The sequence below is a fragment of the Macrotis lagotis genome, chromosome 4, assembly GCF_037893015.1.
Source record: "Macrotis lagotis isolate mMagLag1 chromosome 4, bilby.v1.9.chrom.fasta, whole genome shotgun sequence".
In the NCBI taxonomy this organism is placed as follows: Eukaryota; Metazoa; Chordata; class Mammalia; order Peramelemorphia; family Peramelidae; genus Macrotis; species Macrotis lagotis.
In genome coordinates, this window is record NC_133661.1 from 33458590 (window position 1) to 33483207 (window position 24618).

Genomic DNA, 24618 nt, shown 5'->3' on the forward strand with positions numbered 1-24618 from the left:
TTGGATTGTTTGTATGAAACAATTGTCATGTAAGTCACAGAGGAAGCCCAGTTGAATCTCCATTCTAGGCTTTACTCTTGTTGTTTCACTGGGGTCCCACTCTTTGGGACCCTATTTGGGATTTTCTTGGCGGGGACACTGGAGTGCTATGCCATTTCCTTCCCTAGCTCATTTTACTGTTGAGGAACTTGGGCAGACAGGGTGAAATAACTTGCCCAGAGTCTCCCAGCTAGTTGGTGTCTGAGGCTCAGGTCTTCCTAACTCCAGGCTGAACTTTTATCCACTGTATCACCTGGCTGCTTGTGGGAGTTTTAAACAAGGCACAGGACAGGAAGATTAGGGAGTGAGTCCAGTTTGATCCGGTCATAGATAACGTGAGGGACAGTTAGTAAGGGTGGGAAGTAGGAGGTGGAAAGACTACTTTTTAGTAGTAGACTTGTTGGAGGACCTTGAATGCCAGAACCAACAGTTTACACTTGATTCAGTGGATGGTAGCACCAAGCTCCCTTCATCTCCTCTCCGCATCTCATCTATTCCTCTGTGGCTTCCAGATTCCAGGTGTCACCTCAGGTGCCTCCCCCTTCCTGGATCTTCTGCTCTCCCTTCTTCAGATATTCTGCTCTCCACTTATTCATAGATGCTGTGTCTCCCCACTTCCCAGGCTCTTTGCAGTCAAGGACAGTTATTTTTGCTGTCATGTCTCCTGTGCCCAATGCAATGAAATACTGAATAAACTGTTGATGAATTGATCACTAAAGATTTTTAAACGAATCTCAGAAATACATTTACTCTGACAGTTTGCTTTGTGAATAATGGATTGGGACAGGGACAGACTAACTCTGGGAAGAAAGATCAGTATGGAAAATATTATTTGAGTATAGAAATACTAGAGAAAGAAATAGGGGCTTTTTCAGAATGTCCCAAAAGTCTTAGGGTAGCTTTAAGCTAATAAAGCCTTATTTTAGCCTGTTTCAGGCTTCACTATCTCAAAACTGCCCTAAGACTTTTGGGACACCCTATATAGCATGGTTGGTTGTGGGTGGAAAAGAGGTAGTAAATGCAGTGCATTCTGCAGAAGTGACATGGAAAAATTCTGGCAGTTGGTTTGATGTGGGACATGAGGGGAGAGGGAATAGTCAAAGAAGACACTAAGGCTGGGAAGATTGAAGGGCAATTGTTAGAAAAGTGAGGGGCAGGGGCAGATTTGAGAGAATCTCTGTCTTAGATCTGTTTAATTCTGTAAGAAGCATAATTACACTTGGACAAGTGGCTTCCTTGAAGAAATTGATTTATGGAGATTTACTTGCATAATTTGCACTTGTGACAAGATGATCAAATCTCTATGAATCCATATTGATGACTACCTATCTGTTAGAAGTAAATCAGGGAGTTTCAAGAACTGTCCCTTTGGTTTGAGGTTTGAAAGAGCTGCATAAATCCTCCTGCTTGTCACAGTGCTTATTTCATTGGAATATATCTGTTCTGTGAAGCTGGAGAGAGCCCCTTATTCCTTAGGGGCTTCCTCTGGACTCATTCCTCCTCTCCTTGTCAGGGTAGCAGAAGAAAGAATGGATGGCATGCACACTCCACAGAACTGGCTAGAGCACCTCTTGTTTGGAGGTCCCTGTCCTCTCCTCTCTAAAACCAATCCTGGCACAGCTTTGAAGCTGGCCTCTTTCCGCCACCTTAGTCATTGATGGCTGCTCAGTGGGCACCTTTGATTCTTCCTTCCCAGTGATTTGGTCTTAGTCAGAGATCTGTGATTTAGATTTGGAAGACTCCAGTTTCTTCATTTTTAGAGATAAGGAAACTAAGGCCCAGAGAGGTCAATGATGTAAGCAATGACTGGATTTGAACTCAGGTCTTCTTTCTAAGTCCTCAGATCCCAATTCTACGGCTCATGCCACTTTTGCTTGCTGATGGACTGTTATTGCTGCTTCTGAGGAATGGTTTCTTGTTCTTTAAATTAGTTGTGGAGTACTTTATTGTAGCCTATTTAGCCCTACTACTTTGAGTGATCCATAGGAAAAAAATCATTTCATTATTTAGGCATTTCAAGATTCCCATATGTCTAACTAGGTAATTTGGCAAGGTATTTTGACTGATTAGTACCATTTCCTTTTTGGCTATTATAGTTACTTAACCTTCGTTTTACAGCTAAAATATATAACTATAGAGCAGCTGCCAATGAGTTCCCCATAGGAGCCAAAAGTCTCAGTTGTTTTCTATTTCCATTTGCTGAAAGGGTAGATCATATCCATTAGTTAGGACTGACATAAGAAGAGATGGAAATACTTAGCAGCAGTTAACGGGTAATACAATTATTCTTTCCTTATGTGATTGTTTTGGATTTGTGCAACACATCCATCTGTTTGTTCCTTAAAAGGTAAGATGTGTCGATGACAACTGTTTATAACTTACATGAGGGAATTCCTGGAACTACCAAATTATTTTAGAATAGCAAGCTAATTTTGCTTCCACCTTAGAGTGAACATCTATGACATCTGAGTCTTTACCCTTTCTAAGGAGTGGTTGGGTATTCTATGAGGATCTTCATTACTTCAGCCCTTCTTCAAAGGATGATGGGTGTTCTCTGACAGTCTACTTCATTACTTAATTTCAAGTCAGATGAGCAAGCATTTATTTTCAGAACAGATTAGCAAATGTAATGAGTCCTTCATAGTTTTTGCCCCCATTCTGTTGCTGCATACTCAGGACAGAGTATAGTTCAGAGTTTGCATAAAGTTTGAAAATTGATCCCCCTGACTTTACTTAACTAGATTAACATTGCTTGTTCAAAATAAATTCTTTGAAGGACTTTTTCAGAAGAGCATCTTGACCACCTGCTAGTTGTAGATCGATTTCCATTGTGCAGCTAAGTCTCTCTTCAATTGACATAGGCTATTAAGGAGGCTCTGACCCACTCTTTATGTTTAGGGATCACTGCTTTACAAATAATCTAGTCCAGTGAGCTGTGAAATCAATCATTAAATCATAGACATTGCCTTTGAATGTTGTTTATTGAGGGCAGTAGAAATGTTTGTTACTGAATGTTATTTAAAACCACAGCTTTTGTGAGCACTGATGATAAAGGCTATCATTAGGAACAAAAAAGGTACTCTCTACTGTTTGAATTCCAAGGTATAGGGAACAAAAGACTGCTGGAAGACCCAGAGTCCTTGGTTTTGGCAGTGCCGTGAACCAACTCTCTCCAGTCCTTGGGGAAAACCAGTTTTCTTCTCTGTAAGATGAGCATAGTCTCTAGTTTAGAGTCCCTTCCTATCATGCTTCTTTGAGAAAACCACCAGGACAATGGTTTGCCTGTTGATGGTGGCTTACCCTGAGGTCATCTCCCCTCTTTTACTAATCCCCTTTGTGACCAGCCAGACATCAACCCTAAGGATTCATTATTTGGGTTTAGAGCAAAATCAACCAAATCCACCATCTCATTGTCACTCACTTTGTGTTTAACAAATTTAGTTACTGACACCTCATGAGGATGCTGTGAAGTAATAATAAAGTGCCACTATTCTCATACTTGAAGCATTTTGTTTGATTGCAAGTACAATGAAAGTCAGCAGATAGATATACATCTTGTCGTTGCCATATTATATGGCAACGACAAGATGTATATCATTAAGGATAGGACTGTTTCATTTCTTCAGTGCTTAATAGTACCCAGCCCACAGGTGTCTAATAAATATTTATTGATTGCTATGACTTCTGAAAAAAGCTAATTTGATTTTCAGCAGTATTAATGTGGAGTTCCCAAACTAAGAAAGGTAATATTGTCCTGCTGTAATTTGAGTTAGTGACTCCATATCTGGAATTATTATATTCTTTTCAGGGAAGCATTTTTTTAGACATTTCCAGAGGTCAGAATGCAGAATGGCTAAGGAATCTCACAAATATGTCTTATGAGGGCTAATTTTAGACAAAGATATTCTGCCAATTACTGGGGATACAAAGAAAACTAAAGAGAGTTCCTGTGGTCAAAAAACTTAGCCTTCTTAACCTGGGGTTTGTGAACTTGACTTTAAAAGTATTTTGATAACTATTCAAATATAATTTATTTCTTTTGTAATTCTCTGATTTTACGCATTTTAAAAACATTCTGAGAAAGGATCTGTAGGCTACCCCAGAACAACAGCAACAAAAATGAAGAACTGTATTAATAGGGACAGCAAATAGCATATAAATAACTGGATAATAAAAGTTAAATACAGAGTAGTGGAATTCATGCTAAGCCTTGTAGAAAGCCAAGAAACCTTAACAGGTAGAGGTGAGGGGGATATACTTAATGAGAAGACACAGATATACCAGTGTAACTACATTATAAAGTGACTTCAGAAGAAGGTATAAGGCTAAAAAAGGAAGAGGTTATTAAGAATTTTTCTTTAAAAAGGAAGGGGAGAAGTTATAAAGAACTTTAAATGCCAGACAGAGGAGTTTATATTTGATCCTGGAAGGAATTACAAAAGGAAATTCCCATCAATGTAGTAGTCAAAATCCAGAATTCTTGGGGCAGCTAGGTGGCGCAGTGGATAGAGCACCGACCCTGGAGTCAGGAGTACCTGAATTCAAATCTGGCCTCAGATACTTAATAATTACCTAGCTGTGTGGCCTTGGCCAAGCTAACTTAACCCCATTTCCTTGCAAAAAGTAAAAATAAAAATCCAGAACTCTTGCATTCCTCTCCTTCCAGAAAAGATACTGCAAACAATCCAGAAAAAAAAGTTTTGTTTTTTTAAATAAAGAGGCAGTTCAAAAGTATCAAGAAATTAGTTAGAGTTACTCAAGACTTAGTGACTTCTCCTTTTAAAAAGAGGAGATCTAGGAACACAATATTCCAGAAGGCACAAGATAGAGAGGTTTATAAAACAAGAATACTTTTCTCTGCAAAGCTGTATGTAATCCTACAGAGGGAAAATATGTTTTTAATGTAATAAAGACCTTTCAAGCATTTCTTTTTTTTTTAAAGTTTTTGCAAGGCAATTTTAAGTTCTGAGGCCAGATTTGAACTCAGGTACTCCTGACTCCAGGGTCGGTGTTCTATCCACTGTGCCACCTAGCTTCCCCTCAAGTATTTCTGATGAAGAGACTAGAACTAAGTTTGAACTATGAAAATGCAAATACGAATCCAAAGAAAGCTAGAAAGATAAATTATTTGAGTAGTTGACAGGATATATATGATGATTTAGAGCTAATATTCTAATAGAGAAGAGGGGAAATAAATGTCTCTTCACAACCTTTAATATCTTCAAAGGATATTGTTGAATGAATTCAATTAGAATTTTTTTAAAATGTTCAGAAAAGAATAGAAAAGTTTAAAAGGAATTACAAATAAAATAGTTCTGAAAGTAAAAATGTAGAATGTATTATATCCTTGTAGAAAAAAATAGCAAAGCAATATAAAATGAAGCTTCACAGTTTTATGCAGAATCTTTTGTGTTTTAAAGTAAGGAAATACTTTTTTCCAGTATTTTAATTCAGAATTAAAAAAAAAAAACTTAAGTTCAATTTTTACTGAATAGATTAATTGTAACAAAAATCCTATATCATCATATTTAAATACTACTACATAATATGCACTTAATAAAGATTTTGAATAGATGAAATAAGTGTCATATAAGATAAAATGCAGCAACTGCAAAAGGAAATAGTGACTGAATTATCCAATCCCACCAGACCTGGGTCCTTACCTATAAAATGAAGGAAATTGCCTAATTGACTTTTAATGACCCTTCTAGCCCTGACATTATATGATTCTAAGGACAGTTTTGTGAGAGCTTGAAGAAAGTAAAAATAACATGAAATAAACTTATGAAAAAATTAGATTAGGCCTTAAAAGACAAATGAGATTATGAAGGAAGTAGAGAATTAGTCCCCAATTATTTGCTTTGGAAAAATTCAGATAGCACTGAAAATACTGATTTGCCTCTTAAGTCATCCAAATTCAATGAAGTTCTGTAGAAGTGTGCAGCAGAAGATTGGCCCTTAGTAATAGTAACAATCAGATCTGGGTATCAGACCCAGAGTCTTGGACTTCAAATCCAGTATTCTTACCATAATATTTTAGATCTTAAAAATGTCTAGTCAAAGAGGAAATTAACGATTTCTATTTTATAGTGGAAGAAATGGGCATAGAAATATTCAAGTGTGATCATTTTACCTCTCTTACCTGTATTAATTGTCCATGTGTTGGCCAATCCAGTATAATAAAAATGAGATTTCTACCCACATTAATTTATCTAGCATCAGTCTAACTACCAAAATTTATTCTATAGAGCTAGAAAAAAATAACAATTCATTTGAAAGAACAATCTCCATTTAGAAGGGGGTTGAAATGTATGTCCTAGGGAAGCCATAGCCTTATCCAGAGATTTTATAATCTTCTCCCAAGTGAAAGATCTAGAACCAACCAACTAGGGATCCTTAGTGACTGGTCTAGGTCCAGACAGTCTGTAGTGACCATTGGTCCCAACATCGACTCAAAGATATAATCAAGGGAATCTTCTGGCCATTAAATATCAAGGAGAACATGGTCTGTCTGTCTGTCTGTCCCTGTGGTTGTGAATAACCTGTCAGAGATCTCCATTATAATGCCATTTTCTGCATAGACAGCTGGAGGGACTAGTGGTTATTGGAGACATTTACATTTTGGTATGAGTGTTTGGTGAGAAATCTGGACTGTAAATTTTCTTCTTTAGAATATCTTCCCAATTACAATCATTTAAGCCTTTTATTTGAAATCATTTCTCTAAAGAATCATTATTTTTTCCATGTCACTTCTCTTCCCTCTTCAATAGATCATAGTTCCTCCATGCCCTAGTAGACAGTTCTGCAGATTGCTTTCCAGATTTATTCCCTGATGGCCAGTCTTCTGGGTAATGGGCATGGCCTCACTTGGACTGGTACTCAGGTGGTCCATGGACCTCTTGCCCAACCTGCATTCAAAATCTTTCCAACTTCCTAAGACCTATAAAAACTTGTCCTTCTGAACCTTATGTTGCCTTTTGTTCCTTCATGAGGCTTAGAGCATGATTTTAATGGTGGTTACACCCATTACTTTATGCTATTCCACTTTATCCATATAGGAAGTAAACCATGTGCAGTATCATAGAAAAAGATTGAAGCCCAGCCCTGTCATCCTTAAACCTCTTTGAGTTTCAGTTTCCCCATCTGAAAAATGAAGATAATAAATTCCTTGTAAGATTTATGGTGTGGCTGTTGTCATTACTGATAGTCTCCACATAGCATGTTCATTAAAGGATTTTCTAAAAAAAAGGCAAGAGTCAGCAAGGTCATAGTGGTTGGAAAGATTGACCCCCATTCAGATCCTGGTATTGATGGGGCTGGTGAGGAGACAGTAACTTCACTTGGGGTCTCCCTCTACCAGAGGCATCAGGGCAGGGCTCTTAGATTCCATTCTGGCATCGTGCAATGCTGTTGTTAGTAGCAAAAGGAAAGGGGGCTAAAGGTTTTCTGAAGGACACCATCATGTTCCATCTGCTGCCAAGGTAGCCTGTGGTTTCCCTGGAGGCTGCTGTTCAGGCCAGTTCCACTTGCTCAGAGTCTCTTACCCATCAAGTTCAGCATGGTCGGCTTCTAGAGAGAGGAGGCACCAAAGCTGGGCCTGTAGAGTCTGTTAGGTAAGTGTGCTGGCACAGCATCTAGTGACTGTGAGCCAGGATGGTACCTCTGGTTTGCCACAGGTCTGCCTCAGGAGGAAAGATGGAAGTGTTCACTTACTGGACTCCAGTGCTGTTTTCAGCAATATTTGTTCTCATTTTGGTGTTTTCTTGATTCTTTTGTTTCACATTGGAAGGTTTTTTCTTTTAGCATTTCTTTTTTCTTGGAAGGAAGAGTTCAGGATTCAGGGTTTCTTTCTTTTTCGTGCTGGGCTTTCTTATTGCGCTTCTGAAAATACCAGGACATAATAAATGTTATTACTAAGAAACTATCGTACATGATAGAATTAAAATTGAATTTAAGTGTTCAACAATGGAAGAAACATCGTATTATTTTCCAGTATATTTTCAGTCAAAAAACCCTAAGTCCTAAATACAAACTCTAGTTAACTGCAATTTATAATGTTGCAAAATGATAACTTGGGAACAGGGCTGTTGAATTTCCAACTCCATAAAGAAGTCGGGGATTATTTCATTTAGCCTTTGCTTGCAAGTTACACTGCCCATTTATGCCAAAGAAAGCCAAATAATCTGTTAAATATTTGCCAAAGGAATGAGATGCTTCATAAAACTGGTTGATAGATGAATTTATTTTTTCACCAGTGAAATAAGAAATATAAATTACTTGGTTGCTTAATTTTTTTTATGAGTGCTCACAATGAGCTGGGGACTAAATGGGAGACCCTTGACCCACTCAGAAAATTGTAAGACATATATCTGTTTCTTTTTTCTTTTTTAAAAACTTTTTTAATTATATGAATATTTTATGTTTTCTAATTATATGCAATAGTAGTTTCTTCCAATCATTTTTTTGACAAGGTTTTGAATTTTACATTTTCCCACCCCTTCCCTTCCCCTCCCCTGCCTCCCAAACAGAAGGCAATCTTTACATTGTTTTCATGCTTTGCATAGATCAAAATTGAATGTTGAGAGGAAAAAAGCCCATATTTTTTAAGGAAGAAAGAAAATATTAGGGATAGCAAAATTATGTAATACATAAGACAACTTTTTAAAAATTGAAGGTAATAGTTTTTGGTTTTCATTTAAACTCCACAGTTCTTTCTCTGGATACAGATGGTATTCTCTATCATGGAACCCTTAAAATTGTCCCTGATGATTGCACTGTTGGAGTGAGCACGTCCATCAAGGTTGATCATTACCCCATGTTGTTGTTGTTAAGGTGTCTGTTTCTTTTAGGAAAAAAAAATCTCCCATTTACATTGCAAGAATTATTTATTATTGTTACTAGAGGAGTTCTCCCAAGGTAGAAATCCTTTCTTTCCCCTGTTCTTTTTTTTTTTTTTTTTTTTTTTTTTAGATTTTTCAAGGCAATGGGGTTAAGCAGCTTGCCCAAAGCCACACGGCTAGGTAATTACTAAGTGTCTGAGGACAGATTTGAATCCAGGTACTCCTGACTCCAAGGCCAGTGCTCTATTCACTGCGCCACCTAGCCATCCCTTTCCCCTGTTCTTTAAAGCGTTTCATGAAGTGCCTTACATTTGGGAAGATCAGTACCTGTTCCTGGAAGATACCAGGAGGCGATTAAGAAGATAAGCAGTGGGAGGCATTCCAGGCATGTAGGACAATGACAGAAGCTTGTAAGTTTTGGTCTTTTAAGGTTTATTATCTTGAAAAACACATTTCTAATGAGAAATGAAAGGAAATTACTCATTCAGCAAAATTCTTTATTTTTAAAATGGCATTGTCTTTGTGAGGGACAGCTGTCGTTTTTTAAATGACATTGTTGTCTTTGCTTTACTGTCTTATCTCAGTGATTCCATGTATCAAATTTAAACTAATTTGTAATTTTAAAAGACACTGTACTGACCAAGGCACTTCTAAATTCAGTGAATGGACACAAGCAAAGATAGCCAGTTGGCCTTGGCTGCAGTTAGAGAGACTTCTTAATTTTAATCTTCCAGATCTGCCTACTATGGGTGGAGGAAGGATATTCTGCAGGAGGGGAAGAGGAAGGGTGGCAGGGTGCAGGGAATGTGTTTTAGGACTTGTCTTGGAAGCTGGGCTACTTCTAGGAAGAGAATACGCCCCGGAACCTAAGGCCAAGGGTGAGTAGGGGGATGAGATTACCATATTTCCCATATATAAGTTGCACCCTTCTTCAAAAAATTTGGTGTCTAAAAACTGGGAGCATCTTACATAGTGGCTGTAGACTTTTTTGATTTGATTTCCTGCTTTTTTTGTGCTTCGTTGTCTTTCTGTTCATTGCTTCACATTTGTTACTGGCGTATTAGGTGACATTTTGCCATGGTCTGCTCAGAAATGGTTCAGAAAAGATTTTTGTCCAGGGCTCAATTCAGGTTCAAAGTGATCCAGTTTACCAAAGTGAATGGAAATTGTGCTGAATGTCAGTTTGGTCCTCCTCCAACTGAAAAAAAACAATCTGAGCCTGGCTACCGGAAGAAGATACCAGACTGAAAATGTCTCTGCAGAAGGCCATGAGGGGCAAGACAGCCAAATGGCCTGAGTTAGAGAGGGAATGAAGAGAGATGGATTGAAGAGCAAAGGATCTGTGGAATTCCTGTGTCCACAAAGATGATTCAGCAGGAGGCCAGTAGGATTGCTGATGAAAAAGAAGTTATTGATCTCCAAAGAGGACACAACTGGTGCTTTAGTTTTATGAGACAGAATGGACTAAGCATGCATCCACACATCAGACTTGCTCAAAAGATGCCTGAAAGCTCTGAGCAGAAGATCCTTAAATTTCATGATGAATAAAACTTGAGTTCAGTAACTTTATGTAATACATTTTTTTTTTCAAATTTCAGGCCCCCAAACTAAGCTATCTCTTATACTTGGGAGCGTCTTATATGAAGAGGAACTATGGTACTTGAAAAGTCAGTTAAGCCTTATTTGGAGGGAACTTAAGGATCCCTTTTCCCTCTTCCCCCCTCCCTCCTTCTGTCTATCTCTGCCACTCTCTCTGTCAGTCTTCTCTGTGTCTGTCTCTCAATGTTTCTATCTTTCTAGTTAATATTTATTTTGCCATTTGAGTTTATATCCCAGGTATGACCTTACCCTCCTCATCCCCTTTTCCCATTCCATTCCCTCCCTTGTCACCAAGAACAAAGAATCTGACAATATAAGAACCTATCCCTTTCCATATTCCCCTGGCCCTCTTCATTCTGCTTTCTTCCCCATGGAGATTGTGCCTTAGGATTAGCAGCTTTTTCTTAGTTCTGCTACCCTTTCCATGATGGGTGGTGCCTCCTTTTGGTTTTGAATTCTTTCTTCTGTATTACTTCATTCAGTGGGCCATGGTTCTCAGAATTCCTCTTAGTTGTTGTTCCATTTGGGGAGATAGTTGCCTTACATTGGTTCACTACACTTTGTTGGACCAGTCCCTTCCTCTCATTTGACTTAACTCTTTAGGTCATTAGCCTTTTCCCTCTCCTTGTCTGCAAAATGGTTTTTCACACTTTTGTTACTCTTTCCTTGAAAGAAGTTTATATTCATAGCCAGGTCAATAATGTAGATCTCAATATAATTTAGAGAGTAATTGCCTTATAAGTATTTTTTCCCTTCTGTTTTTCCTCTCAGATATTTTAATTTCTCACTATTCAAATAGAACCTCATTTATTTCTCCTCTAAATTATGGAGAAAGAAAAAGGAGTAAAATATGACTCTGAAGTAAGAAGCCTGCATTTGCATGTTAGAAAGAGAACATAAAAATTACCAACTAGTAAATAAAGCTCACTGACTTTGCATCCCCCAAAACTATTTCTCTCCTCCTTATAATGTAGGGGAATCATGTTACTCATTAGCCTGTCTTGGCATTCCTTCTGTTTACGTTCAGTCCTGGACATGGCAGACCAGCTTCCTGGTTTCTCCGTAATATACTCTACTCAGAGGAGAGCATTTCTTTTTATGACTCGGGAGCCAGGAAGCACCAGAGTTTGCCTCATGCTTCTTGACTCCTGCAAGAAGAAAAGGGAAATAATGCTCTTCTAATACTTCTAATACTGTTACAGATAAACTGGAACCTGATATGCTCAGGTCATTATCACCATCATTGACTCTGTAGACTTGATGGGGGATTCCTTCTAGTAATGCAGCTCTCTGATCGTCCATGGCCATAATCACCATGTTTTGATAGTCTGTTAACATTAGCTTAGTTGTTGTATCTCCTGTGAAATGAACTTCTAGACCACCCCTTTTCACTCTAATGGTAAAAAGAGATGATTTTGATATTTGGATCCACATATGCATAGACTTACCTTTAAAATTAAAATTGAAAGAATCAGAAACAATGTCTGAGGTCCTTAGAATAATTATTGAATAATTATTGCCTTCTCATTTGCTCTTTTCTCCACCCACATGTATAAATTGTCCAGACAGGTTATCGTGTTTCCTGGTTCCATAGTCATTCTTGGGAGTGGAATGCTTTCTGCATTCAGTTATATTGAAGCTTTAAAATTAATAGCATGATATTTTAGATAATCATCTTAGTTGGTAGGAAGTGTTACAATAAAGAGTCATGCTGATTACAAATGCTACATTTTTATTAAATAAATGCTTGGATGAGTGGCACAGGAAGCCTACTTTTCCTGCTCAGGGGCTTCTAAAGCTTGGTCATCTGCTTTGCTTTGGCAGCAGGTTCAGATTGTCTGTTAGATGTGTGATTGACTGCTTTATAGGGCTTTCAGTAATTTTCTGTTTTGATATTTTTTAATATTGAAGGTTGCCTATTAAGATCACAGAGTTGCTTAGAATCTACATGGTGATCTTAGGGATGTTGTTAGAAAGAGAACATAAAAATCACAAACTAGTAAATAAAGCTCACTGACTTTGCATCTCATTTTTCACATGAGGAAACTGAGACCCAGAGAAGTAAATGATTTATCCAAAGTCACAAATCTAGTTCATTCAGGAAAACCAGAGCTGGAACACACATTTCAAGGAATCCTGTGTTTTATTTTTTCCTACTACCCCATTTTGTAGAGTGTCTTAAATTTCTTAGCCTTGGGTAAGTGGACCCAAGTTTTATGCCCAATTTCTTCATACCCAGTTTCTTCAACTCTTCCAGTCATTTTGGACAAAAAGAGAGAAAGGAGACTGGCAATGTGTTATAGGCTAAAGAAGCTTATGGCTAGAATAAAAATTGATAAGGCAAGAATGCAATTAAAACCCTTCTCCTGCTTCACTGAGAGACCTCTAATAAGCAAACATGGAATCAAACAGATTGAGGATGGTGGTTTTTTTTTTTTAATGACATAAAACTGTTGCCCATGAGGTTTTTGGCTGACATCATGAATCTAATTTTACTTAATGGCTGTGATGGCCTACAAATTCAGAAGTGCAGAGAATATTGCAGTAAATTACTGAGCCATCAAATCCTGTCATCTGTCATCTTTTATCTAAATAGAGGATTTGGTTTCTAAATTGTCAAGAGCAAGTAAGTGGGGCCCTTCAAGGTTTTATTTGTTCATGCTTGAGTAATTCAATTCAGAGGCATCTAAACATAGCAAATTAAAAAAAAAAAAAAGAACCACTAAAGTGATGCATCTTTACTTGCGTAACCTGGGGAAAGAATCTATAGATTTTCCTTCTTTCAGCCTGAGAGCCCTTGAAATATGTCAAGCCTTTATAGTGATGTAAGTCCTACTTGTATATGCCAAAGTTAATGACTCACACCTTTGCCAAAGAATACATTGCTTCTTGGAGAGCAGAAGAGGCTTTTTGCCTTGTTGCAAATTTACCTTTGGTGGATTCAAGAAATATTCTTGAGTGTCTGATCTGTAGAAGTCATTGTGCCAAACCCTGGTGGGGGTGGAGATACAAAGGTGAGTGATTGGCATGCTCCCATTCCCTGTGATGGCACAGATAATGACCTTCTCAGTTGAAGCATTTAAAAATATTTATCTTTCATTTGAGCTGTCTGAGGAAAATGAAGGAAATGACAAGACTGGTATATAAATAAGCAGAGATTGCTGAAGACATCAACAGTTTATTTCAGAGACCATTTAAATACCTATCATATGCCAAGCATATGGTAGAGGTGAACACTCCAATGACCCACTGTGACAAAAGACTGACAAATGGAAAAAAGCATTCTGGCAGAAATTAAGTTTGTACCATCATCTCCCACCACATACCAAGAAAAACTCCAGATGGATATATTATTTATATATGGAGGACCACAACAAGGAAAAATCCCATCCTGGATCTGCTTTTCACTGAGAGAAAAATTAATTGATGAGGTAGAAATGATTTAAAAAAAAAACGTTGGGAGTAGAATGATAAGTGGTCTGACCTTAATGGAGTTTGTGATATGTAAAGAGAGAAAATTCAAGCATAGTTTGTGAGTACCTCTTCTTTGTTGGTCCCACCATTCTTTGAAGGAATAAATTACCAGGAGTGTATAATTGAATCACCACTATATATCTTGCCTCCGGGCCAGGTTTATTTCTCAGACTGCATCTATTTCTTCTTTCTGTTCAGGTGATCTTCAGTATGTTACAAAGATTTCCTTTTGTGATCTTTATGGTGGTGATATTTATTTAAAGCATTGTTTTCAACTTTGATAGACTTTAGAATCTGATTGAAGTGGTGATCAACAGGGCACCAATAGTGAAAAATGTGATATATACTAAATAAGCAGAATGAGCATGTTTTTGGACAAGGAAATGTATTTTGTTTGTTCTACTTTATTTATTAAAAGAATTTTGATTTTTCTTATTTCTTTTTACTAGTTGAGGTAGGGTGGGAGGAACATAGATGAGAATGTGAAAGGGTTCAGAAGCCAGAAAGTGTGATAACCTCTGCTTTATAAATAATCTGCCAAGTGGGCATCCAACTTTTGCTTGAAAGACTTGTAGTGACGGGAAGGTCACCACCTCCACAAATATTATTCTTTTGCATAGTTTATAATGTTGAGAAATTTCCCCTTACATCAAACTTAAATCTACTTCTGCATCCTCCATCCCTTCTTTCTTTTTTAATTTATTTTTATTAAAGATATTATTTGAGTTTTACAATTTCCCCCTAATCTTACCCCCACACACAGAAAGCAATCTGTAAGTCTTTACTTTATTTCCATGTTGTACCTTGATCCAAATTGGGTGTGATGAGAGAGAAATCATATCCTTAAAGAAGAGACAAAAAGTCTAAGAGGTAACAAGATCAGACAATAAGATATCTGTTTTTTTCTAAGTCAGAGGGAATAGGGGTGGCTAGGTGGTGTAGTGGATAAAGTACCAGCCCTGGAGTTAGGAGTACCTGGGTTCAAATCCAGGCTCAGACACTTAATAATTACCTAGCTGTGTGGCCTTCGGCAAGCCACTTAACCCCATTGCCTAGCAAAAACCTAAAAAAAAAAAAATTAAAGGGAATAGTCCTTGAACTTTGTTCAAACTCCACAGCTCCTTATCTGGATACAGATGGCACTCTCCATTGCAGACAGCCCAAAGTTGTTCCTGATTGTTGCACTGATGGAATGAGTGAGTCCTTCAAGGCTGATCATCACCCCCATGTTGCTGTCAGGGTATACAGTGTTTTTCTGGTTCTGCTCATCTCACTCAGCATCAGTTCATGCAAATCCCTCCAGGCTTCCCTGAAATCTGTCCCTCCTGGTTTCTAATAGAACAATAGTGTTCCATGACATACATATACCACAGTTTGCTAAGCCATTCCCCAATTGAAGGACATTTACTTGATTTCCAATTCTTTGCCACCACAAACAGGGCTGCTATAAATATATTTGTACAAGTAATGTTTTTACCCTTTTTCCTCATCTCTTCAGGGTATAGACCCAGTAGTGGTATTGCTGGGTCAAAGGGTATGCACATTTTTGTTGCCCTTTGGGCATAGTTCCAAATAGCTCTCCAGAAGAGTTGGATGAGTTCACAGCTCCACCAACAGTGTAATAGTGTCCCAGATTTCCCACAACCCTTCCAACAATGACCATTATCCTTCCTTGTCATATTGGCCAGTCTGAGAGGTGTGAGGTGGTACCTCAGAGAAGCTTTAACTTGCATTTTTTCATGTGGCTATGGATTGCTTTGATCTCCTCATCTGTAAATTGCCTTTGCATATCCTTTTGACCATTTGTCAATTGGAGAACGGTTTTTTAAAAAATATGACTCAGTTCTCAGTATATTTTAGAAATGAGTACTTTGTCAGAATCATTAGTTGTAAAGATTGTTTCCCAATTTACTACATTTCTTTTGATCTTGGTTACATTGGTTTTATCTGTGCAAAAGCTTTTTTTTAATTCATCCTTTCTTTCTAGTTCTGTTCTCTTGACCCAAATAATATAACCCTTTCTTCAGATAACTTGAGGACAGCTATCATGTCCCCCCATGCCTTTCCTTATTCCACCTAAGGATCTTCAATTCCTACAACTGATCTTACTCTGACATTGTCTTAAAACTCTTTGTTATCCTAGTTTCCCCAGGATGAATTTCTTGCCATTTTATCAGTGTCCTTCCTAAAATGAGGCATGCTAAACTGAATCCTGTGTTCCCCATGGGGTTTGATTAGGATCTAGTATAGGAATACTCTCCTGAGCCCTGGATGCTGTAACTGTCTTCATATAACCAGTTTTCATAGGAAGGAATTTCTGGCTAAACTCCCTCCATCAATGCAGGTCAGCCAGCATCTTTGCTACATTTTTGAATCTTAAAGATTTGCTTAGAGTATTGAGAGGTAAATCAGCCTGAGCCAGTAGCCTTCCTAAGCATTCCTGACTCCCAGGTTTATTCTCTCCTTACTCTTAGCTTGTTTCCTCAGTAAATGTATGTTGGAATGGAATTCTTGAAGATCTTTACTTCTGCTGAAGTAAATCCCACTTTTTTTTAGATGCTGCAAATTCTGGGGTCTAATTCTAGTCCTTCAATAAAAGGCCAAAAGATAATTTATTAGGTCCTTTCTGCAAATTTCATACTTTTAAAAATAGTGTTAATTTGTTTCTCACGGGCTTCCCAAGATGGAGAGGGAAATACCATTTGTGTAAAAGTCTTATTGAAGCAGTAAGTGGATATAAATGTTGATTAATAATCAAGACATTTTATTCCTGTAATGTTTCTGTCATTAATGAACTTGTGAATAATTGATTTCTATGGATTTCTTTGTTGAAAACAACTGTTGGGGGATTGGCTAGGTAGTGCAGTGGATAGAGCACCAGCCCTGGAGTCAGGAGGACCTGAGTTCAAATCTGGCCTCAAACACTTAATAATTACCTAGCTGTGTGTTCTTGGGCAAGTCACTTAACCCCATTGCCTTGCAAAAACCTAAAAAGAAAGAAAGAAAGAAAGAAAACAACAGTTGGGCTTGCCTTCTATCTACAGAAATATATTGCAGGAGAGGGGTGAAAGGCTCTCTACTGTTTCTAAGATCCTAGAATCAAAATCTAAAGCTGGAAAAACCTTCCAATCTTCTATACTTTAATAGATGAGAAAATAAGGTTCCAGTATGATGAAGCCTTTTGGCCAGGGTCACCCAGGCATTTAGTAGCAGAAGTGGGATTTGAATTGCAATCCTTTGACTCCAGAGACACTGATTTTTCCACTTTATTATATTCCATGTGTTTTAACAATCCTGGTTCCTACAAATCCACTTTTTCTGTCTGCATTCTGAAATTTGGTGATCTTTATGGTCCCTTTAAATATTTTTTACATAAAATAATTTAAAAAAAATTTAGCTGTTAAACTTTTTCTCCCTCTTCTTGCTGATTATTTGAATTTTTAAAATATTAGCCTTGCTGTTGGCATAGATTGGATAATTTTTACAATGGGAAAATAGTTGCCAAAAATATTGAATCCTTTGCCCTGCCTGAGTACTTCTAAATAAATATATCTGGCAAAAATTTGTAATTCCTAAAATTTTCTGAATTTCTAAAAACTGAAAAAAATAGTTATTTTTGTAATGGCTAAAGCAAAGAGTATTGATTTGATATCAGCAAATGTGTTTAAATTCAGCTATGTCACTCCAGTTTGAACAGAGAAATCATCCTCTGACTCATTTTCCCCATCTGTATTTGAGAATTATAATAATTATACTACCCACATCATGGGACTGGTTTGTGCATCAAATGTCACCCACTGAAAAGTATAAATGTCTCTAATTTTTGTTTGGAACCAAAATTCTGACATCTTTTAAGGCTTCATCACTGTGTGAAGGTGATTCCAAGATCTAGAAAGCTATATAAGTGAAGCTTAGGTTGACTGTGTAGAAAAGACTTTGAGTGTATATCTATCAGCAGAAGACCAGCCTAGCTAAATACATTTTTTTTTTGTCAACCACAGTTATGTAGTCAGCAAGCATTTGTCAAAATGCCCCGTATTCCAGACGTTGTACTGGTTTCCAGGGCTGCAGATAGAAAAAAAAATGAAAAACTTCTTGCTCTTCAGAAGCTTACATTATATTGGGGGAAATAGCATGTACATATATCAGTATATATCTATACCTGTATCTACTTATAGATACATAGGTTCAGGTATAGATAGATCTATGGCAAGAACAGACTCAAAATAAATTATGTTTAGGTAATTAGGAAGAGTGCAATAGCATTTGTGGGTATCAGGAAAGTCTGAGATAGGTGGAGCTTGAGTTAAGCTTTAAAGGAGGAAAAGGGCTTTATGGGACAGGAGATGAGGAGAGAAGACTTTCACTGTCATGGGGAATGGCTATAGTAAAGGGCAGAGAGCTGGGAGATTGAATGCTAAGGTTTAAGAAGTGAGAGGGCCCCTTTGGCTAGACAGAGTATGGGAGTGCAACAATACGTAATGAGGCTGGAATAGTAGGTTGGGGCCAAGCTAGGAACAACTTGAAAAGCCAAACATATTTTATCCTCCAAAGAAGAGGTAACTCCTGGAGTTTATTACATATGAAATGGAAGGTCAATTTAATGATTTAATGGAGAATCATGAATCTTTGAAGTATAGTTTATAAGAATTATACTTATATCAATCAGGTAAATGAACATTTGATAAATACCTTATTTAGTTCCAGATTTTGTATTAAAACCTAGAAAGTTTCTCCTACCCCCTCAAGAAGTTTATCATCTAAAAAGGGAACTGAAAAAAAAAAAGAGGAAGGAAAAGGTAGAAGGGTCATGATGGCAAACTCCAAAGGAATGCATCCTCTGTTGGGTGGAAAAATGAAGAGATAGCCAGTGGGGTGGGGTCTTGCTATTTAAACAGAGGTTCTGGGAGGGACTTTCCCCTCTCTACTCTCTTCAGTCAAAGAGAGGGGCCCCAGAACAGGGGGTACTGTTGAAGTGAGAAAATATGGACTGACCAGATCTTGCCTTGATGAGATTTCTGGAGGAGTGCAGCCCTAGTTAAGTGGGAAACGAAGGCCCCTTTTGGACTGAGATGCACTGATGATTGTCTTTTCTATTTTGTTTTAGGTAGCTGCCAACATTAGCCCTGGTGTGCTGGGCATCTTTCCATCGTGGATTAGTGAAGAACGCCAAAGCAAGGTAGTATCTGATGTTTGACCCCTTTAAAGCTCCAACTCAGAAGAGAGAATTGTTGCAAATATATTTAAAGTTGCTAAAACTGTCTGAATTCCTTTCTGAGCTCTAATTTAAATAGCTATTGAACTGATTTATTTGAAAGAGAGGGAAAATAGTTTACATAGTAGAGTGCTTAGTTTTGAGGAGTGAAGAATATACTTATTTCCTCTCCATGAAATAACATACAATAAACCAACAAATTTTTCATCTGTGCTGCATCTCACTGGCAAGAGACTTATGGAAAATAGCCTGCAGATGGTTTCTGGAATATTTATTGATGTCAAATGGCTCAAAACAACTTAATGCAGAACTAACTGAAATAGGGTAACCTTTAGAGGTCTCATGCTATAGTGGGAAAATTCAATCAATCAAACATTTATTAAGCATTTACTCTCTGCCAGGCAGTACGCTAACCCTGGAGAAGCAAAGACAAAAGTAAGTCATCACTGCCCTCAAGGAGGGCTGATGGCATGTACACACAGGCATAGACTTCCTTTTTTGTGTGTTTTTTGTTTTTTGTTTTTGTTTTTTGCAAGGCAGTGGGGGTTAAGTGACCTGCTTACAGTCACACAGCTAGGTAATTATTAAGTGTCTGTGGCTGGATTTGAACTTAGATCTTCCTGATTCCAGGGTTGGTTTTCTTTACCACTGACACCACCTAGCTGCCCCCAGACATAGACTTTCAAGACCCCTTGCTGTCTGCTTTGTATGGGCCCCTGTGTCTCTGTGTGTATACATATATATATTCACACATATATGTATATAAAACATGTGTACATGCATATCTATACATATATAATTCCCTCTCGTCTCCTGTACACAGACACACACACACACACACACACACACACACCCTCAAGTGACCTTGAATGAGAAGACATGAGCACTAGAGAGACTGGGAAATGTGATCCTTGTGGAATGTGAAGGTGAGGAGTGGGAGCTTCCTAGGGGTCACCTGGGCAAAGGCTCAGAAATCAGAGCATCGTGAGTGAGGAATAGTAGGGTCTGTATGTCTGGAAGTAATAGGTAAGGCAAATGGCAAATTAGGAAGAAGACGAGTGTGAAGATGTGAACTAGATGTGAACTAGCAGAGTTTGTATTTGATCCTGGCTGTGCTCAAGAACCCCTGGATTCTGTTAAGTAGGTGAGGGGAGGCAAGGGAATATGATTAGACTTGCGTGGCCAGACCCATGCTATTGGAATGTCTTGTTGTTTGGAGAATAGATTGGAGAGGAGAAATCATGGAGGCAGGAGGGTGTTGCAGGTTTCCCTGGCTTCCTTCCAATCTCAGCCTCCTTCCCAAGGCTTTTCCCAGTCCCCTCAGCAACTAGTGCCCTCCCTTCTGAAGTTATCTCCCATCTATTCTCCATCCCCTGGTTATACAAACATTGTTTCCCCACCTTTAAGATGTGAACTTCTTGAGGACAGGCTCTATTTTTGCCTTCTTTTTTATCTTCAATGTAGCACAATGCCTGATACTTAATAAGCACTTATTAAATGCCTTTTGATTTACTGAATCACATCTTGACCTGGATATGCTCCTTGAAGCCTGGATACGGAGCAGAGAGGACAGGAGCCATTGGATTGACCCAAGTGTAGACAGAGAGAAACTGTTCTAGGACGATCCCATATGAGGGCGTTGAGGGACTGAGAGATGAGACATCTGTAGAAGGGGAAAATGCCAAAGGCTGGAAACTTTGGAACCTAGCACTACCAAAAATGCTGGCCAGAGGACAGTCAGTAATACCAGCCTATCTTCATATTCTCCTGTATCTACCAGTCTATATAAAGTCTTTCCAAGAGTCTACTCTGCATGAATTGAGGGCCTTCTCAATGAGGATATTAATAGGCTCCATGCAGCCCTTTGGTTGAAAAATAAATAGCACCCTATCGTTAGCGTTTTATAATTAACTGCAAGATCTAGCAGAGAATCCCAGCCTCTACTTATTATTTATTGATTATGCATTATTCCAGGCAGGCTCTCCTCACCATATGTCAGGATCACTTAAGATTCCTTGTAAGATAAAACAACAGAAATAAGGCTGTTCTATGACCCTCTGATGTTATCCTTGGGCAAGGCATAAAAGAGGGGGCTGTATGCTTGCCAAAGGTATTCACCCCTGTGATGGATGAGTTCCAGCACAGAGTCTAGGCAGAAGAAGGATTTCTCTGTGGATCATGGAGACTTCTAAATGTTCCTGTTTGAAGAAGATGCTGACTGCTTGCATCAAGTCACAGAATATTCCCGAGCCTCTTGGGAGAGATCTGAAATCACATAAAAGATTTTGACCTGCTCATCTGCATGGACAAGATCAAGTAAATGAAGTTAGCTCACCCAAATTTCAGTATGCATTTGTATGACTAGCCTTTAGACGTTCCTAGAAGTATACATTTCTGGGGCAAAGGTAAGGAAAAGAGCGGATTATTTTACTTTTAGGAATTTATTGAGATATTTTTCAGTAGCCCTAAGCTTCCCCTGGAAACAAAGGCCTTTCTTGCAATGTTAACTTTGTACCATCATAGACTGAGAATATAATTTTCTCCAATGAGCTAAAAATGAGTGATAATCAACAGTCAGTGCCAATTGGGTGAAAAGATAGTATACCCAATAAGGACTTCTGAAGAGCAAGAATAATGTCATTATCAAGGCACTGCATGGAAAGAAGGGGAGAAGATGGCAAGAATGGGAAGGCCAAGGATTGAGCAAATCTCCACTGCTTTCCTCACAAAACTAGGATTATGTGAGGAAGGCTGCCAGCACATGGGGTGACCTCCTGTGTGGCTCTTTGGGAAGTACATGGGATGTTCAAGCTTGGATGAATTGTGATCTGCATGGTTGGAGGAAATTATGGAATCTCTGAAATCATGGAACTATTTGAGTATTACAGGAAATGATAACAAAGAGACAGCATACCAGCCTCTGTGGGTGTGGAGAAAGCAATCCTCAGAGGAAAATTTATGTCTTTGAGCACACTAACCAAAGTTAAACAGGGGAAAAAAATGAACTTAACATGTGGTTTTTAAAAACTAGAACAATAAATACTTTCCAAGTAAGCACTGAAGTAGAAATTTTGAGAATTGAAATTGGAAAGAGCTGGATTTTTTTTTTAGTCTTTAAAAAACTCATTTTTATATTCTCTTCAATATTAAATATGCCTCTTCTTCTCTCATGGAGTCAGCCCATGTAATAAAGAATTAAAGAAAAAAAAATCTAAGCAAAACTAATGAAAACATCACCTGCTTCTGACCATCAGTGAGTCTGGTTACTGCCAAGCATTTATGTTCTGTCCCAGCCTCTACACTAGACCCAAGGCGTAAGTACAAAGCAAGGCCAACCCTTGGGTCTTCCCCTTGAGAAGGGGGAGAGAACCTAAGAAAGCACTGTGCCTAGGGTCAGTTGAGGGGGATCGTAAGGGGGAGGTGCTAGCAGGGGTGGAGTTGGGGACCAGGGGAAGGCCTCCTCTAGAAGGCAGAGGTGAGATAGCGGCACAGTGGCTGCCAGATCACATAGGAGGGAAATGGAGTTGCAAGGAGTCCTGTGTTTTCATGAGCATCTTTGGGGGTCCTTTGGGGAAGACAGCATTCTTTCCTGGGGGCTTTTTGAGAAATAGATCCAGAATTTTGGTGGGTCTTGAAAGAGCATTTCCAGTGTGTGCATTGGGTGGTTGACTGCAGGAGGAGCAGGAATTCCAGATTTCATATCACCATCAAACCACTCACCTCTGAGCCTCAGGAAAATGCTCAAAGGAAGGCCAGTAGTTCTTAAATGCTCATTTTGGGAGTAAACCACTCTGCAAGGTGCAGAAATGAAATAGTTCCTGCCTTTGAGGAATTTATATTCCACTGGTTGCCACCAAGTTCTCTCTCAAGATGATGCCTCATCCCGAGGACACTAGAAAGGTCTGGGCTGAGCCTTGAAGGCAACCTGGATTTCAGACAGAACAAGTAAAGTGGGCCTTCCAGAAGCCTGTAGAAGCAACAGGAATGACAGGAAAATTGGAGGCAAGGGATCGTTAAAGGATCTGTCTGGCTCCCGGGAGCCAAGAAGAGGAGGATGCATTATGTCATCAGGCAATCTGGAAAGAGAAGAAGGAGCTAACTTGGGTGGACGTGGAGGGTAAGCACCAGAAGAGAGAAGTTTGCCTTTATTCTAAGGCAGTGATCCTGAAGAAAACAGTGTGGTGGCAATCCTGTCTTGGTAGCTGTGTGCATTAAGTCTGCTTCCAACCCCAGCCATCTGGGATCACTCCTATCTTCCTCTCACATTTTTCTCATCCTGGTAATTTAAATTGAATTGTTAGTTATTCGGAGGGTGACCTCAGTGAGGATCCAAGCCACACCTGAGCAGGTTAGCTGTTGATAACAGCTTTGTTTTGTTCCATACTTTGCCTCTTAAAGACCTGCAGCAAGGATTTGCCCCAGCCTCCTCCTGCAGCTCCTCCCTTCTGGCCTGGACACCCTTGTTAGGAAGCTTTTCCTAGGATGACCCCAGACCCACTTTGTCACAGTTTCCAATGATATTTCTGGTTCTAGTCCACTAGACCTGCTTTCCTGAGATGTCTCTTCCAATGCAGTGAGTGTGCATCTCTTCAGGCAGAAGCTGAATCTCCTGCGGCATGATCTCGAGGTCCTTCACCAGCTTGGGGACTTGACTTTGACTTCAAGATCTTTCCTAAAATACCCAAGATTGAAGACATTATCTATGATACCAGGGTGAGACATGGCTCTGGAAGGGACTTCAGAGATCATACAGTCTCTCTACCCCCTACCCCTTCAAATTTTATCCTTAAAGAACCTGAGACCCAGGGATTTAAGTGACTCACTCAAGATCCAGAGCAGGGGGCTCCAGAGGATGCATTTGGACCAGAGGCCCTCCCTGTTCTGGAGCACACCATTTCAGAAGCATGATCTTTTTTTTTTGACTGTTCCCCCCCCCCCACACACACACACACACGGTAGTCCTCCAGAGTCCATTTTCAGATGATGTATTGACCAGAGCTTCCCTATGTTGCCCTTCTGAGGTTGTGGCTCTGCATTTAGCCTGATTCAGTTTATCCTGCTACACGTCTGCCCAGAATTCTGTCCTGTCGTCCAGAGTATTACCTAAACTGCGCTATTCTGTATCCCTAGGGAGTTTGGTTTGCCTTTATTTGTGTCTTTATCCAATGTCTGAGAGCCAAGACACATCCACTCAGAAATCCTGCCATACAGGCAGAGGACCCTTAATGGCTCCTCTTTCATATCAGATATCAGATTGTCTATTTGGTGTTTCAGGAGCTCCTTGACCTGTCCCCTTACTGCCTGTCTCCTCATACCTTCTTCCCTCTGTGTCTTCTGGGATCTGGCACACTGCCTTTCTAGCAGGACCACGATGCCATTTTGGATTGGATTCTGACTGTCTCTCCTCCACCTTGGTGTAACTACTAGAGTTCCAGGTTTTCCCACCATTCT

The 24618-nt window shown here is 39.0% G+C and overlaps 1 protein-coding gene across 8 annotated transcripts in view; it reads left to right on the forward strand.

Annotated features, from left to right (window-relative positions):
* The window catches only part of PEAK1 (pseudopodium enriched atypical kinase 1), a 256307-nt gene that overhangs the window by 23417 nt on the left and 208272 nt on the right, over positions 1 to 24618 (forward strand). For 5 of the 8 annotated variants that reach the window (XM_074232467.1, XM_074232474.1, XM_074232469.1 and 2 more), the window contains one exon: positions 1 to 19131. This exon is cut by the window's left edge. The gene's annotated coding sequence lies outside the window, so the exon portion shown is untranslated. The remainder of the gene's footprint in view (positions 19132 to 24618) is intronic. The other 3 variants (XM_074232470.1, XM_074232468.1, XM_074232471.1) reach the window with 1 other exon arrangement.